The following is an 18,420-nucleotide window of genomic DNA, read 5'->3' as shown; positions in this document are numbered from 1 at the left end:
ATGAATGTATAATGAGAGTATATTGTGGTTGAGATGGCCTAAAAAGACACAACTACCTCCTAACACACCTGAACCTCTCCAGGGATGGATGACGGTTAAGACAGTTATGAAGATCACCTCTGTTGCTATTGTTCAGGTCTGAGTCAACTATGACGGAAATGTCAGTTGCAGTTGTAAAGTAATGGAGAAGGGTAATTTTTTGATCCCGAGAGAAATTATAAGATTTCAAATTTTTATGTAGGAAAAAAATAGTCTTGAGCAAGGATGTGATAATTATATGAAGGGTGAATGAAGTAGTGTGATAGAAGTAAGCCGTCTCTGTCAACATGATGCAAACTTTCAGGGTCACTTCACCCAGTAGGATTGACAAACAGATAATTTTAAGAGTGAGTATCAAGCCCTAAGCACATCCCAGAGGGCATCAAGATGGCTGACAAAGGCAGACTAAACTCTAGTCACATTGTAGTGTGTACACATACCAAGTCTCAATCATTACAGACAGGGTTGACTCACTGCCAGTGATTTGCAAGAAGGAAAGTATATTTGGTAATTCATATTACAATATTTGTATTTGATTTGTAACATGTTATTAAACAGGAAGTAAAAACTATATTTTTTTTGGTGGGACCAATTAATCTGCAAGTGGAAGCATCCATAATGATAATTTTGACAAGTTAATTTGAAATGTATATTGTATTACAGTTGTTGATTCAAAGATGACTCTTAACCCCATTTTTAGCACAACTTAACTTCTTAGGTTTAGTAGTGCTATAGGCATGGAAACGTGTCTGTCTGTCTGTCTGTCTGTCTGTCTGTCTGTCTGTCTGTCTGTCTGTGGATGTGTGTGTGTGTGTGTTTGTGTTGTGTGTGTGTGTGTGTGTGTGTGTGTGTGTGTGTGTGTGTGTGTGTGTGTGTGTGTGTGTGTGTGTGTGTGTGTGTGTGTAATTAACTTAAAGTCAAAAACTGCTGGACTGATTGCCATGATATTTGGTGGGGTGTATTACCTTGAGTGTCTAGTTGGGAAATTGTTCAAATCAAAATGATATTTCCACCTGTGTGATTTAGGTAAAAAAATGTGACCTTTGGTAAAAAACTAAAACTAACAAACTATTGGGCAGATTGGTTTGAAAGTGGGTTGGAACATTCTTAGGAGTGCTTAGATTAAGAATTGTTCGTGACATGATGATCCCTTCAGTGATATGGTAATTAGGCTGAAGAATATGTGTGTTTGATCAAATATCTACCATTCCAAAAATTACTGTGCAGATTGAGCTGAAATTTAATGGGGATGTATCTGGGGATGTGTAGATGAAGATGAAGTCACAATGTGCATCATCCCATCAATGATATGCAAATTAGGTATAAAAATCTGATTAAAATCTGTATTAAATTCTACCATGCCGTTAGTAGTAAAGTCAACCCATATTGTCATTCTACCATGCCGTTAGTAGTAAAGTCAACCCATATTGTCATTCTACCATGCCGTTAGTAGTAAAGACAACCCATATTGTCATTCTACCATGCCGTTAGTAGTAAAGTCAACCCATATTGTCATTCTACCATGCCGTTAGTAGTAAAGTCAACCCATATTGATTTCCAGGACATATTTCATTGTTTATGTCATACAAGATTATGAAATCAATTCTCTGTCTGGTTTGAAATTCAAGGAGCATTTGATTTATGGGGAGGAACTACTACTAGTACTAGGGCCTGATTTAGGTGTACTGTGTAGAAGGTCAGAGATAAAGGCAACCATTTACAAATTACAGCTATCAGCTACTTTTAGTGTTGTGAGACCCTCATGGATGTGGGGTGGTGATGACAATGACAACTGTTTGTTTTAAACATACATTAATAGAGACAAATCACATTCTCCTTGTCACATAGTGTTCGTTGTCTAAGAAACGCTTCTAATTGTCACTTCCTTTTGCAGCACTCCTATAGTCAGGTTTGGCTTGATTGATTGTTCCTTTGGGTGGTTGAATGTCGAAAGACATTAAAAAATAAAAATAACCAATACAGATGGTGTATTGTTAACTTTCTTTCTGTGGCGATGCATTAGTCCATTGAATAAAAGAAGGTGCAAGTGTTAAGTGAGAAAACGTGTTTTAGTTTGTTGCTATTGCAGTATACTTAATGTGAGAAGACAAATGAATGGATAATAGTATGAGTACAGTCCTGTATGGTTACAAACTCTCAGCTGTTTGTGCCAACTGTGGGAATCAGTTATCAAACTGTAACAAACAAAACACACATTTGTGACAGTATCCACCACTATTTGGATTCTACTTCACTTTGTCACTTAACTCATTTAATTAGAAATAAACACTTGTATTTAACATAAAAGTGCAGACCTTTGTTGTCTGAAGTTTTTAACTCTTGCTTATAAATAATTTAGACTTTGATTTAGGTGTCAGTCCAAAGTAGGGATATGATTTAGATTTCAACACTTCTGTTTTGTTCTATTCTAGGTGTTTGTATAAATTTATATTAAAACATTCTATTTTCAATTATAAGCCAAAATAGAGGATATGGAAATAATTCATTTCAACCAAGATGGTTGTAGAAATGTTTTTGTGCATATATGTATTTTAGTGCTTGCCTGAATCCATATCAAATGTTCTATTTCAATTTAAGTGCCAAAATACTAGAGAGAAAACTAGAGGATAGACTAATATAATATTACAAGTAAAGTGATGTAGTGAGTTCTGTAATTTGACACTTAGACTAACACCGCTGTGTCTCTGTTTATCTATGTATTATTTATACATTACTACTCACATGAACAATTCCCTATTAGTAAATTACATTTTGTAATATTATTTATCAAAATTTGAATTTAGTGAAGCATTGCAATGGATGATAATCCCCCCCCCACACACACACATACACTTTTTTCTCATGTACCGGTATATTATAGTTTATGATGTGTGATTTCAAAGTAAAATACGGTAACCTCCAGCTCTGTGAATTTATCTTGACATTTGCACTGCTATAAGAATATAAACTTAGACAAGCAGAAATGTGTGTAAGGCAAGAGTCAAGGAAATCTTTGTTAGACTAGTGAGTGAATTGAATATTGCCTCACACAGGCAAGGGCCAATTGTACACTTTATCAACTGCTAGTGAGACCAACACACCCACTCGAAATCAATTCCATAAAAATTACAATTAAGTTGATATGAAAAATGATGAACATTTGAAAGAGAACTTAAGTACAATGTAATTTGTAGATAATTGTATATAGATGTGTGGTATATGAAATCATGTGTATGCAGAAACATGTACTTGTATATAGATATGAGGTATATAAAATCGTATACATGTACAACATGAAACACATCATGAATTCCTGGCTAGGGTAGAGAGAGAGAAAAGAACTCATTGCAATGAACCACTCTTATTATATGTCCAGTATGCATTATTAGTGAGGCCATCAGCAATGCAGATAATTAGACTAGCAGCTTTGACAATAGAAATGAATTACTATACATGTCGATAGAATAGTAGTCATGCAGTACAAGGTGTCAAAAGTCATCAACGAATAATTATACTATTTGCATAACAATCCTGACATTATAAATTAATAATTAAAATTTAAAAAGCATAGCCACTGAATGTAATTATTGTTAAATTTCAAATTAATATAACACTGCCTTCTAAATTATACATGTATGGAACTACAAAGATGTGGTGTATTCAAATCACAGAGAAGGCAAATCCCAGACTCTATAGAAATTAATGATTGTAAAGGAAGCATTACATTAATTTTAGAATTTAGTTTTTCAACATAAAAAAAGAAAAACTGTGCAGTTTGAATGAGCACATCCGCCTACCCAGATATTGATGTGAACTGACTACGGGTTTATCATGCTTGTATGGTTGTAAAAGATATTATGGGATATCAATGAATTTACAAGGACGAGATTTCATGATTCAAAAAAAATGAAAGTTAAAAAAAAAGTATCTTTACAAAATCAACCCTGGCTATTTCTGAAAGCTATAGAATTAGCCTCCAACATTGGTTTATTTGCCTACACTTCTAATTTAAGATCCAATATAGACATCTTTCATTGACCTTAATATGGAAATAGGATATGACAAGTCTGCTTTACAAAAATAATGGTGAAATTTTCCTATTAACCACACCCTTAAATGTCATCATAGTACTTGCATGGAAATACGCATACTAACAAATGCAGTGATTTTAATGAAATGTTCATCAAATATGAAATGACACTTTAGAAATATGAAGAAAGCTATTGATTGATTTACAGCCAAATGTGAAATCACGTGGTTGTTGTTAGAAGTAACACTTGTACCAAACCTTCCATTAGAAATTGGTGCATATGACATGGCAATGCATCACACCTTATGCATGTCAATTATACACAGAGTATACATGTACATTTCAATTATGTGTGACGACAAATACTAATATAACCCGCTATACTTGCAATTTTGATGTGTTATTACGGCATATAATATACTGTGTAGGCAGAGATGTGCTTTTGGGAGCTGTACAAAGCTGTGTTACACCTAGTCCTAAACTTAGTGGAATTGCATCAATATTTGGATTTCAAATCATTTTTCAGCGGTCTAGATATGATATAATCCTTTGAAAAAGTGTTGATTTGTTAGATTTGGAATGTTTTGATTGGTGGTTTTAATGTTGTAATGTAGATTTGGAATGTTTTGATTGGTGGTGTCAAAGTGAAGCTGTAAATTATTCAAAGTTAAGTTGAGACTTAGTGTGGGATTGTGATATTGTGGGTGGAAAGATTGTACTGGCAGTGGGTTTATCCAACCAGCTAATCATATCAGCAGGATGTGACATCAGACATAAACATGAAACTTTTGACATAAAAACTATCTAACCTTTCATGACAAATTTGCCCCCATTGTTTTTGACTGTTCACAAAGATTTGTCAGCTTTCTCATCAGCTAAATTTGAACCGACTTTTAATTAAAGGTTTATGAAAAAGTCAGAGAGCGTATGGTGAAAGTTTTGTATTTAGAATCAATGTGTGCTGGCATTCCTCATCACACCAACTACACTAAGATGAACTCAAATTGAAAGTAGAGAAATTTCATCTGAGTTTCATGAATCTGAAAAGTTGCATTAGCATGAAATATCACCTTGGGCAATGTTATGTTTTCTACTAAGAGGAAATGAAACGTCTCAGCAGTGAATGTTTACCAAGGCAAGATTTTAAAAGTCTTGTATCTATGATGGCCTTCAGATCTTTCAAACATTTAAACTATTTTGTGAAGTAGTTGCAGTGCCTTTCTGTTTTGTGCCACTTCTTTTGAGTGTGCAAGACAGTAATTATGTCTTTCTTTGTTGAAACTCTTACTGAGGTTTGTGGAGACTTAAGGACATGTCCTTTGAATTCAGTTGACAATATTGGTCTTCACAGACAACAAAACCACTTTTGTCAGTTGCAAAGACACCTCAAAAGAGCATCTCTACCAAGCATTCATTGTGCCTTCATTAAGATCCGTTTCTCTTGAACTGATTCTAGTATAGTCTACATCCCTACAATATTTTGGTGTGGCGTTTTAGCAAATGCAATGGACTATGTGTGACCCTGTGACCTCCACACTGATGAAGATGTATGCTAACTGAGGTGGAAGTAAAAAGCCTTTACAATTGTACACATGTCTCTACTGCTGATGAATAGCAGTGTCGGCAAAACCAAGGCAAATTAGTTCATTGCATAGTGCTTGCCTACATAAGTGTATTCCTTGCTAAAAAGCCTTTTGCATGCATTTAATTGTAACTTTACCATGTCATCAAAGTAGAACTAATGGGCTTGTGGGAAAAAACTTTGTTGAAAAATTTACAAGGCGACTCAAATCGTCATAAATAAAGTATACGTGTCGCATAGCAAATATGAGGACATTCAATGCCACTTAGACAAATGATTTTCATGCACCAGCTCAAGTATCGACGAGAACATGTTGCAGTTTTGATATTAAGTGTTTATTAAAAGATTATTGTATTGTAAGGTTTCCTACCCACACTGGGGTAGATTTTGAATGGTTATCTAGGAAAAAACTGATTTAGGGCAGACATGTCGGAACTTTGTTTGGTTGAGGATAGTTGTTTTGAGTATGAGAAGGGTGAAAGTTTTAACAGATAATGTATCAAGATAGTGACCTGCATTTGTTGGCACGCACTTACATTCCAGCATCTTATGTAGGTCACTGCTCTTTCCACGAGAATTAACAAAGAACAAGTTACTTAACTAAAAACAGATGAAATTGAGAAATGAAAATACCTTGAATCATTTCTGCCTTTATTTTTTAGTCTCACTTCAAAAATACCTTGTCCACTAGAATGAAATATACTCTTGTGTATTTCTAAAAGTTTCATTCTCTTACATGTGAAATACTTAGCCAAGCATATCACAATGTGATAATAATCATCAAAGCGATCTCCTTTCTTCAGAGGTTTTACTTTTATCAAGCCAAATTGGTGGAAAACATACGAATGACCAGATTTGGTCAGGATAACTATTTGTCGGCATTCTTTGAATAGGGACTGATGGCGTTATAATGCCTAAGGTTTCCAAGACAACTGAAATACACTGATCCTCTTCATCTTAACAACATCAAAGGAAATTGATTGAAGAGACATTACCAGTTTTGGTTGAGTTGTTAAAATGATTTGGATTTCCTGTCTTTTGGAGAGTATTTTTAAAGATGAGAATCATGATCGTAACTCAGTAAAGCACAGAGCAGGTGAGCCAGTTGTCTTGTCGCCAGTCTGAGTCCAGTGAAAGAATTGAAGACATTGAAATACTGAAATGTGACTAAGTTGAGCCTAAGGCTTGATACAACACCTGTTTGTTCTCATCCTAGGATAAACCGACATCTATGGTTAATATGTTAAAGATACTGTGTATCATATACAGCATACAGGATTGTCAGTCATATCACAATTTATTTAAAACATTTCACTTCTTACACACTTTTTAACCCACACAAAGAACATAAATCTGTACTTTGATGAATTTTCTGCAGATGACTTGAATTTCTGATTAAGTTTGCACCTCAGCAAGCTTTCTGTAGGTAATGCTTTGAACTTAAAAATATTCATTAATTTGTCATTTTGACATATATTTTGTTTGTTGATGAAGAATCTTCACAGCTAAGATAAAATCTTATTTCAAATTGCATAGACTTTCCATATCTCACTAATGAAACAAACTATGCTAATGTTAAATCAAGTTTTCAATTTGATTTATTTGGAAATGTCCGTCAAAAAAACCAAATGTCATTTTTTGTTAGTGATCTTCCATTTATGGTAATGTGATCATTGACAAACTGGCATATATACATTTTATGGTAATGTGATCATTGACAAACTGGCATATATACATTTTATGGTAATGTGATCATTGACAAACTGGCATATATACATTTTATGGTAATGTGATCATTGACAAACTGGCATATATACATTTTATGGTAATGTGATCATTGACAAACTGGCATATATACATTTTATGGTAATGTGATCATTGACAAACTGGCATATATACATTTTATGGTAATGTGATCATTGACAAACTGGCATATATACATTTTATGGTAATGTGATCATTGACAAACTGGCATATATACATTTTATGATAATGTGATCATTGACAAACTGGCATATATACATTTTATGGTAATGTGATCATTGACAAACTGGCATATATACATTTTATGGTAATGTGATCATTGACAAACTGGCATATATACATTTTATGGTAATGTGATCATTGACAAACTGGCATATATACATTTTATGGTAATGTGATCATTGACAAACTGGCATATATACATTTTATGGTAATGTGATCATTGACAAACTGGCATATATACATTTTATGGTAATGTGATCATTGACAAACTGGCATATATACATTTTATGGTAATGTGATCATTGACAAACTGGCATATATACATTTTATGATAATGTGATCATTGACAAACTGGCATATATACATTTTATGGTAATGTGATCATTGACAAACTGGCATATATACATTTTATGATAATGTGATCATTGACAAACTGGCATATATACATTTTATGGTAATGTGATCATTGACAAACTGGCATATATACATTTTATGATAATGTGATCATTGACAAACTGGCATATATACATTTTATGGTAATGTGATCATTGACAAACTGGCATATATACATTTTATGGTAATGTGATCATTGACAAACTGGCATATATACATTTTATGGTAATGTGATCATTGACAAACTGGCATATATACATTTTATGGTAATGTGATCATTGACAAACTGGCATATATACATTTTATGGTAATGTGATCATTGACAAACTGGCATATATACATTTTATGGTAATGTGATCATTGACAAACTGGCATATATACATTTTATGGTAATGTGATCATTGACAAACTGGCATATATACATTTTATGGTAATGTGATCATTGACAAACTGGCATATATACATTTTATGGTAATGTGATCATTGACAAACTGGCATATATACATTTTATGGTAATGTGATCATTGACAAACTGGCATATATACATTTTATGGTAATGTGATCATTGACAAACTGGCATATATACATTTTATGGTAATGTGATCATTGACAAACTGGCATATATACATTTTATGGTAATGTGATCATTGACAAACTGGCATATATACATTTTATGGTAATGTGATCATTGACAAACTGGCATATATACATTTTATGGTAATGTGATCATTGACAAACTGGCATATATACATTTTATGATCATAAAATGTCATTTCCATAATCATAAAGTAGTACACAGTCAGAAAGTACATGCTATAAAATATATCAAACATGTACTTTGTTATTTGTTACTATGTAGTGTATTTATCCACACATAAGGTAATAAATATTACAGAGTATTACAGCAACATAAAACTTGACTATTTGCAATTTGATGTTCACAAAAAGTTACTAAAAACCGGTCTTGAAATGTTCCTACGGAAATATGATCATCATTTGAATGCCATTTTTCTGTCAAAACCTTTTGACAAATGATAGTAGTAAAATGGTTGTATCTAGGATTATTACCTTCATAAATATCAAACAATGTTTTAGGAGAACAATTTCTTTGGTTTTTGTATATTTTCTGATACAGATTGGTCTTAGCCAACAGCTCATTTTCTAAACAAAAATTTGCTTCTATTTCCATGTAGATTTTCCTGCCAAAGTATCTTTGATCACTTTTTAAGATGTCACATTTCAGAGAAACCATGTGAATTCAGCCTATAACAGCACAGTCTGCATGTTGTGCTTGTCTACTTCTGAATCACATCATTAGCAGTAGCCATATTGGATTCTAAATTAGCAGTAGCCATATTGGATTCTAAATTAGCAGTAGCCATATTGGATTCTAAATTGACATAATTTTGATATAATTTTGATCTGTGTTTAACATGTTTGTATTGTGCACCCTTCATTGTTTCTTGAATTGAACGTTTCAGCTTTTGTCAACAGAGTAACAAAATGTTTCAACAGTTTACTTCTGAGACACATTCTATGTGAAGTTGGAGTATTTCAAGAAAGTTGACACATTCTGTTTAAGCAAACTATACAGTTTCTTCTTTTCGGCACTCATAAAAACAAATTAAAGTTTGGGTGGAATTACTGGTACAAGAAAGATGACTTGTTAAAATCAATAAAATGTCAAACATTACAGCACTCAAGTAGCTTACAGTTTTTTACAAGTAGCTGTTTGTAGGGACGGCCGATTGTCTGTTATTGATTTCTCAACTGTAAGCTGATGTCTGTCTAACAAACAGATAAAAGAATGCTGAAGTAAATATGTTATTTACAGACATACACACCAATGTGATGCTAAAGTAAATACATTATTTACAGACACATACATGTATAAGCCAATGTGATGCTGAAGTAAATATAGGTATAACAGATATACCCCTAAGGTGCTGGTTGATATGAAGGCACAGATGCAACAATTACAACTAAGGACTGCCATGTTGTAACTTGTGGTTCAAATTTCTCCGTTATATTGAACCATTTAAGAAAATGAAAAGGAGTTGATTGGTGAAATCAAACATTGTTTTCCAGTCTCCCGAACTTCTGTGGATGCTGTTTATTTTTCATTTGGTTGTTTCGTGTTCATGTTAGCGCCAGGTTTCAGCTTTTGTCAGCACATAACCAGGAAGAAAAATGCATGGACAGAGAGGAAACAAAAGATGTGAACCTACTGTTTGTTTACTGTTTTTTTTATTGACATTCAACCACCTGTCTGAAAGCACTGCTTTTTCAAGCCTCCAGCAAACAGCTCTTTCCAAGTTTACTGAGTAAACCCACTCAGTAATTGTCTCATTTTGGTTTTGGCTCATGTGCCAAAATAGAATTCTGAAAGGTGGGAAGTCACCTTTTCTTTTATTTGAAAAAAGATAGTGATTGAGGAAACATATTGACAACAGTTACATTAGTGTGAATAGCAGAAGACCACCCTGGTCATTCAGAAATACTATTTGGTTAGTTATAAAAAGAACCATTACTGTATGCCAGAAGTAGGCTGCCTTGGGGCACTGTACCCACTAGTGTAGTACAGTACTTCTTGCAAACATCAATCAGGGTTCGCACGGTCCTGGAAAACCCTGGAAAACCCTGGAATTCCAAACCCTCCCTGGAAAACCCTGGAAAAATGCGCCCTACCCCTGGAAAACCCTGGAAAATGATCATGATCAATCGATCGATTGATATTGACGATCGTCATGTCTGTGCTCGTGCCACCCATTCATATGATTCTGAATCTCGTAAATGTGAAATGGCGAAAATATTTTCAAAGTCTTTCGCCACGGTGGTGAATCAAAATTCACGCCGATTAAACCCAGACAGTCAAACGATCGTTCCACGAGACACTTTGCCCCCACAGACCGTGCCTAGCGTACACTGAATGAGCGCCTGAATTAGACTGACGAATGCTGCGACTCAATCTTACACGATCAATGCAACAGCTTGACGAAACGGCTACTTAGGACAGCGGTTTCTCCGTTAATCTTAGCGTACAAACATGGTTTTGAAACCAACATCTTGCAGAGTGTCGATTGTCTTTAAAATGTTTTGTGACATATTATGGGAACTGTTGATAATTTTTTCTCGTCCACATCAGACAAATAGATGTCATTCAAAAAATATACTTTAGTGTCAACACCCCTGGAAAATGGCCAAAATTCAATATAGATACCCCTGGAAAACTGACGAAAAACCCCTGGAAAGTCCTGGAATTTTGTTTTGCTTTAAGTGTACGAACCCTGTCAATGCATAATGCTGTAACAAAGCCACCTATTGGTTTACCTATACCTCAGGTATGGTTATCTTAAATGTAATTGGTCAATTCTAAACTTTTAAAGATGGACCTGCATGTTTTAGGGATTATTTTCCTTAACTTAGTGTCACCAATGGTGAAGGTTACAAAAATAAAACATTAGTAGTAAAAAACTAGACCAGGAATAGGTTTGAAACTGAAAGTAGTAGTATTGTTTTGTAGTGGTCAGTTTTGAAAAGTATGTCATTAGTAATGTGGACATGCCTTTACACATTGACTCCATTTTATCAATTTCTTAAAAACAATTATCTAAATTATCAAAATTATCTAAATTTACATTAATTGTGAATCTTATAAATGTTATGGTGTCAAATCATTATTTTGACAAAATTTCCACACTTGTCATCTGTAAAAGTACAAAGCCTTTTTCTGATTCTAATAATGCATTGTCAACTTTCAAAAGTGTTCATTTTCAATTAGAGAATTAAATTTCTTTAAAAGGTTTAGACAACTTGCTCAATAAAAGATGTGTACATGTTGTATATTATTTTGATTGTCTTTGTATGTTAGCCAGGCTGATCTAAGTACCCCATGGATTGTATGTTAGCCAGGCTGATCTAAGTACCCCATGGATTGTATGTTAGCCAGGCTGATCTAAGTACCTCATGGATTGTATGTTAGCCAGGCTGATCTAAGTACCTCATGGATTGTATGTTAGCCAGGCTGATCTAAGTACCTCATGGATTGTATGTTAGCCAGGCTGATCTAAGTACCTCATGGATTGTATGTTAGCCAGGCTGATCTAAGTACCTCATGGATTGTATGTTAGCCAGGCTGATCTAAGTACCTCATGGATTGTATGTTAGCCAGGCTGATCTAAGTACCCCATGGATTGTATGTTAGCCAGGCTGAGCTAAGTACCTCATGGATTGTATGTTAGCCAGGCTGATCTAAGTACCTCATGGATTGTATGTTAGCCAGGCTGATCTAAGTACCTCATGGATTGTATGTTAGCCAGGCTGATCTAAGTACCCCATGGATTGTATGTTAGCCAGACTGATCTAAGTACCCCATTGATTGTATGTTAGCCAGGCTGATCTAAGTACCTCATGGATTGTATGTTAGCCAGGCTGATCTAAGTACCTCATGGATTGTATGTTAGCCAGGCTGATCTAAGTACCTCATGGATTGTATGTTAGCCAGGCTGATCTAAGTACCTCATGGATTGTATGTTAGCCAGGCTGATCTAAGTACCTCATGGATTGTATGTTAGCCAGACTGATCTAAGTACCCCATTGATTGTATGTTAGCCAGGCTGATCTAAGTACCTCATGGATTGTATGTTAGCCAGGCTGATCTAAGTACCTCATGGATTGTATGTTAGCCAGGCTGATCTAAGTACCTCATGGATTGTATGTTAGCCAGACTGATCTAAGTACCCCATTGATTGTATGTTAGCCAGGCTGATCTAAGTACCTCATGGATTGTATGTTAGCCAGGCTGATCTAAGTACCTCATGGATTGTATGTTAGCCAGGCTGATCTAAGTACCTCATGGATTGTATGTTAGCCAGACTGATCTAAGTACCCCATTGATTGTATGTTAGCCAGGCTGATCTAAGTACCTCATGGATTGTATGTTAGCCAGGCTGATCTAAGTACCCCATGGATTGTATGTTAGCCAGGCTGATCTAAGTACCTCATGGATTGTATGTTAGCCAGGCTGATCTAAGTACCCCATGGATTGTATGTTAGCCAGGCTGATCTAAGTACCTCATGGATTGTATGTTAGCCAGGCTGATCTAAGTACCTCATGGATTGTATGTTAGCCAGGCTGATCTAAGTACCTCATGGATTGTATGTTAGCCAGGCTGATCTAAGTACCCCATGGATTGTATGTTAGCCAGGCTGATCTAAGTACCTCATGGATTGTATGTTAGCCAGGCTGATCTAAGTACCCCATGGATTGTATGTTAGCCAGGCTGATCTAAGTACCTCATGGATTGTATGTTAGCCAGGCTGATCTAAGTACCTCATGGATTGTATGTTAGCCAGGCTGATCTAAGTACCTCATTGATTGTATGTTAGCCAGGCTGATCTAAGTACCTCATGGATTGTATGTTAGCCAGACTGATCTAAGTACCCCATTGATTGTATGTTAGCCAGGCTGATCTAAGTACCTCATGGATTGTATGTTAGCCAGGCTGATCTAAGTACCTCATGGATTGTATGTTAGCCAGGCTGATCTAAGTACCTCATGGATTGTATGTTAGCCAGACTGATCTAAGTACCCCATGGATTGTATGTTAGCCAGGCTGATCTAAGTACCTCATGGATTGTATGTTAGCCAGGCTGATCTAAGTACCTCATGGATTGTATGTTAGCCAGGCTGATCTAAGTACCTCATGGATTGTATGTTAGCCAGACTGATCTAAGTACCTCATGGATTGTATGTTAGCCAGACTGATCTAAGTACCTCATGGATTGATTGTATTAAAACATACCAACAATTAATTTGATATTCTCTGATAACCGTGTACATGTATTAGTGCAGATTGTTGACCTATCCTGTAGACATAACAAAAGTATTATTTTCTTTGTATATTTGTTCTTTCCGACTAAATGGTTATTTTACATATTTCTAAAACTGTTTTGCAGGAAATTGAAGGCATTTCATGTGTTTTTGGCCAGGTGGCAATCACTTAAGTCAATACACCAGTGTCAACATTCCATGTTCTTGGTTGGTGATATTTTGTTAGGGAAAGTAAATTACAAGATAAAGATGTAATGGTGGGAGGGGTAAAAATTGAAATATTCCTTTATAGATGCTAATTAAGGTTTCCACAAAGACAAGAAATCTATCTCTCACATTGGTTCTGATATGATGGACCCATCAGTGATATGCAAAGTAGAGCTAAAAATGTGTCTTTTTGGTCAAAAATCTATAATTCCAAAACCACTGAGCAGATTGGGCTGAAATTTAATGGAAATGCATTTAGGGATGTATGGAAATAAATATTAAGCATACAATGATTCCATGAGTGATATGCAAATTAGGTGTAAAATGTTTTTGGTCAAAAACTTATATCTCAAAAAGTACTTGGTCAATGAGTCTGAAACTTGGTGAGATGTTTTTGAAAGTGTTATTCTGCAGATTTTCTTCAAAACATGTTGACATAATTGGTCCTAGCAACCTGACCACTCCCTTAGCAACAACTAAATGTCAGTATATTTTGGTTAAATAACAACATCTGGTAGGCAAGTGAGTACACATTTAAAAAATGTATGCAAATATCCCAAGCAACCATGACGCCCATAGTAACAGCCAAACCGTCATGTATTTCACAAAGATAACAGGGATTAATAGACAATTGAATAAACATTTTAAAAATGTATGTAGATTTGCCTAGCAACAAGACCACGCCCATAGCAACAGCCAAATGATCATGTATACTGTGAAGGTAACAACAGGAATTGAAAGACATGAATAAACATTCAAAAAATGTATGCAAATGTGCCTAGCAACAAGACCATGCCCATAGTAACAGCCAAATGATCACATATATTGTGAAGATAACAACGGGGATTAATAAACAATTGAATAATATTCAAAAAATGTATGTAAGTTTGCCTAGCAACGATGCCACACCCATAGCAACAGCCAAATAATCACGTATATTGCAAAGATAATATCAGGAATTCATACACAGGTGAACAAAAACATTAAAAAATGTATGCAAATATATCTAGCAACATGACCACGCCCATAGCAACAGCCAAATGATCGCATATATCGCAAAGATAGCAACATGGTTGGATAGGCAACTGGATTCAGCAAATGAACACATTGTTAGCATGGACTAGCATATGGATAAACGTTTTTAAAGTACAGTCGGTGCTACAAAGCCATCGGCGGCATTTTTATTATTATTATTACAAAGAATTTTTTTAATTAAATTTGATTTTTTCCATGTTTAAATGTCAAATTTTGGAAAAATAATTATCATATTTGGTGGTTTTGGTTACCGTGGCAACATGAGTTCATAACACCCACCCCCACCCCCCCACCCCCCCCACCCCCACCCCCCACCCCCCTTTTTTTTAACTCTGCATAACAAACTACCCTATATACGGTGGTTAATTTTCAAATAAACTTTATTATTATTATTAAAATTATTATTATTTAATTATTGATAATTATCAATTCATAGTAGTACTGTATGCTGTAGTCCGGTAGCCAATCAAAACAACATAACACAAAGTCACAATGGCAAAAATAATTATTGAAACAATTTTTTTTTTCGAAGTACATAAATGAATGAAATCAGATGAATAGAGCTGTAGTGTATGGTGCAATATTACTTTAAATCTGGGTGGAAACTTAAACTTGAGTGCAAATAGATTTTAAAAATACACAGTAGCTCTAAGACTAGTGTATAAAGATATTTCATACTTACAATCTACGTTGTATTACATGTTTTAACGTTAGTACTCTGCAGGCATTACCTCTGAAACCTTTTCCAAAAAATGTTGTGGATATCTATTGTGATGGGCTTGTCCATCTGTCCAAAATACATCATACATCATTTCTCTGACATGCACTATCCATTTCTTTCAAATGTGGCAAGGTTACATATCATGTGGGATATATGCATGTCAAATCCTTTTTTGGCACAACTGAACTAATAAAGTTCAGTAGTGCTATAGGCATGGTGTGGTGTGGTGTGGTGTGGTGTCGTGTGGTGTCTGTCTACCTGTCTGTTTGTTTGTTTGTCTGTCTGTCTGTCTGTCTGTCTGTCTGTCTGTGTGTATGTGTGTGTGGATGACTTAAACTCAAAAACTGCCAGTGATTTGAGAGATGTTAATTTTGTGAAAAAGCTTAAACTCCAAAACTGGGTAGATTGGTCTGAAGTTTGGTGGGAACATTCTTAGGGGTATGTAGATTTCTGTTGTGTTCTGAAAGCTCAAGTCTGAACAAGTTCCTCTGTCTCTGTCACTGAGTCAGCGTTCTCTTAGACAGATTTTAATTAAGATATAAATTAACATGGTGAGAATCTATTGTGTGGCTATTGTACAAAATTCCTGTGACTTAGTGAGTTGTTGTATTTTACATGGTTGGCACCTACCTCCTTGTGTTTTACATGGTTGGCACCTACCTCCTTGTGTTTTACATGGTTGGCACCTCCATTGTACCTCCTTGTGTTTTACATGGTTGGCACCTCCTTGCTAATGAAACACTATTAGTATAGGCATGTAGCCAGAATCTGTCAACATGTCATGGTAAGAAACATACACAGACACACACAGATGAACTCAATCCAACCCACAGTCATACACATTTCCTGGCCGAGTCTTTCAAACCAGAAAATTGATATTTTTATCCTTCTTTGTTAAGATTTATAACTCTATTCATATTCTGAGTGTAATGTGAAATGTGATTTACAAGTGATCAGTTTATAGTCATATTGCCATCTTGAATCACATTTGACTGACTCTAAGATGTCAGTGATAATTGTCTGTCAATCAACTCACTAGTTTATGCTGATTTGTTGCATATATATCCTCAATAATGTGACTTTGTGACGTATAATGAAATGGTCTCTCTAGTACTTTAATCAAATCAATATCTTTCAAGATAGTGCGCAAATACATGTAATCCACTTTGCTAGGTGAATATGAAATTTAGGATCGTCACTTAAAGTTGAATTACTTCAAAGTAACAACTAAGAAATGGAGAAGTTACAACAGTCTTGTTTTGATGTGGTTGAAGGCTGGTACAAGTGGTATCTTTCAATGTCATGGGTGATTTGGTATTTTAGACACTTAAGGTGAAGGTATTTGGAGGTAGGCACTACACACTATAATGGTTAAGGACGTACATGTAATGGTCACAGGTGAATTCTTTCTTCAGTAAGATGTACCTTTTTGAGAATGTTTTAAAATGTTAGTGAAAGCTAATTATAAAACCTTAACTTAAAATGGTATTGTATGTATCACTCAAGTATTTCTGCAGCAGAATGTCATTGGAAAACTCTGTCTTGAACATGTCATTGGAATACTCTGCCTTGAAAATGTCATTGGAAAACTCTGTCTTGAAAATGTCATTGGAATACTCTGTTGTGAACATGTTGTTGAATACACTTTTATACATTTGGTTGATTCAGAACACTGTCAACCAGCTGCCACCTATCATTACCATGACAACTATGTGCTGCTCATGAAAGATGCATGGAGGAATTGTGGAGTCTACAGTTTGGACTTGTGTGACCCAATGACTTTGTACATAAGCAGGCAAATTTGAGGGTTCAATTTGGACTCATGTGACCTGATGACTTTGTATGCAAACACGCAAATTGGGGGGAAGTAGGTTTGTTTGATTGATGTCTTTTTTGGTGGGAAAGGTGGACATTATTTCATTATATTCTCATTGTAAATGTACAGAGGGAAGGAAGAAGAAGAACAAAGCAGAATTGTGAACCTTACTATTGTGAGTTATTAAACCGTGAAGGTGTAGCCAGAAGTACTGCAGTAACAAAGCTTTATTCTGATGGTAAATTTATGTCATGATTCCCATTAAACTTCCGTAGATTTTCAGAATTTCGTGGTTTCATGGTGGTCTAGGAAGAACTGTGGTTTAATAAGATGGATTGGTTGTCTTTACTGGTGACTGTGGAATGATAATTTTGTTATGGTTTTCCTGCTACCATTGATTTGGTAATTAGAAGTGACAGTTATTAGAAGTGACAGGATGCTGTTAGCATAGAGTAATGACATGACAACATTCTAGAAATACTGTTACTCTGAAAATTTTTGTCATTGCAAATTTTTTGATTTTGATATTCCCAAGTACAAAGATGACCATTTTTTAGTTACCAAATGAGTTAATACTCCCAAACAAGCACCACCTTGAGGAGACTTGTACATTGGGTTCCGTCCATCTGTCCATCCATCCATGCGTGCGTGCGTGCGTGTGTGTGTGTACATGCGTTCACCCCTATATCTCTGGCATGCACCAACTGATTTCAACCAAACTTTAATTAATAATAACTTGTTCAGATGATTCTTTAAATTGTTGGAAAGTCTGATACGA

The 18,420-nt window shown here is 35.1% G+C and overlaps 1 protein-coding gene across 1 annotated transcript in view; it reads left to right on the top strand.

The window, feature by feature from the left end:
• LOC144451530 (ephrin type-B receptor 1-B-like) overlaps positions 1–18,420 on the top strand; it is a 222,943-nt gene that overhangs the window by 18,842 nt on the left and 185,681 nt on the right. The gene's annotated exons all lie outside the window — the stretch shown is intronic.

Source organism: Glandiceps talaboti, chromosome 21 (genome assembly GCF_964340395.1).
Source record: "Glandiceps talaboti chromosome 21, keGlaTala1.1, whole genome shotgun sequence".
NCBI lineage: Eukaryota > Metazoa > Hemichordata > Enteropneusta > Spengelidae > Glandiceps > Glandiceps talaboti.
The sequence above is the reverse complement of the archived record's forward strand: the minus strand, read 5'-3'. Positions and strand labels throughout refer to the sequence as shown.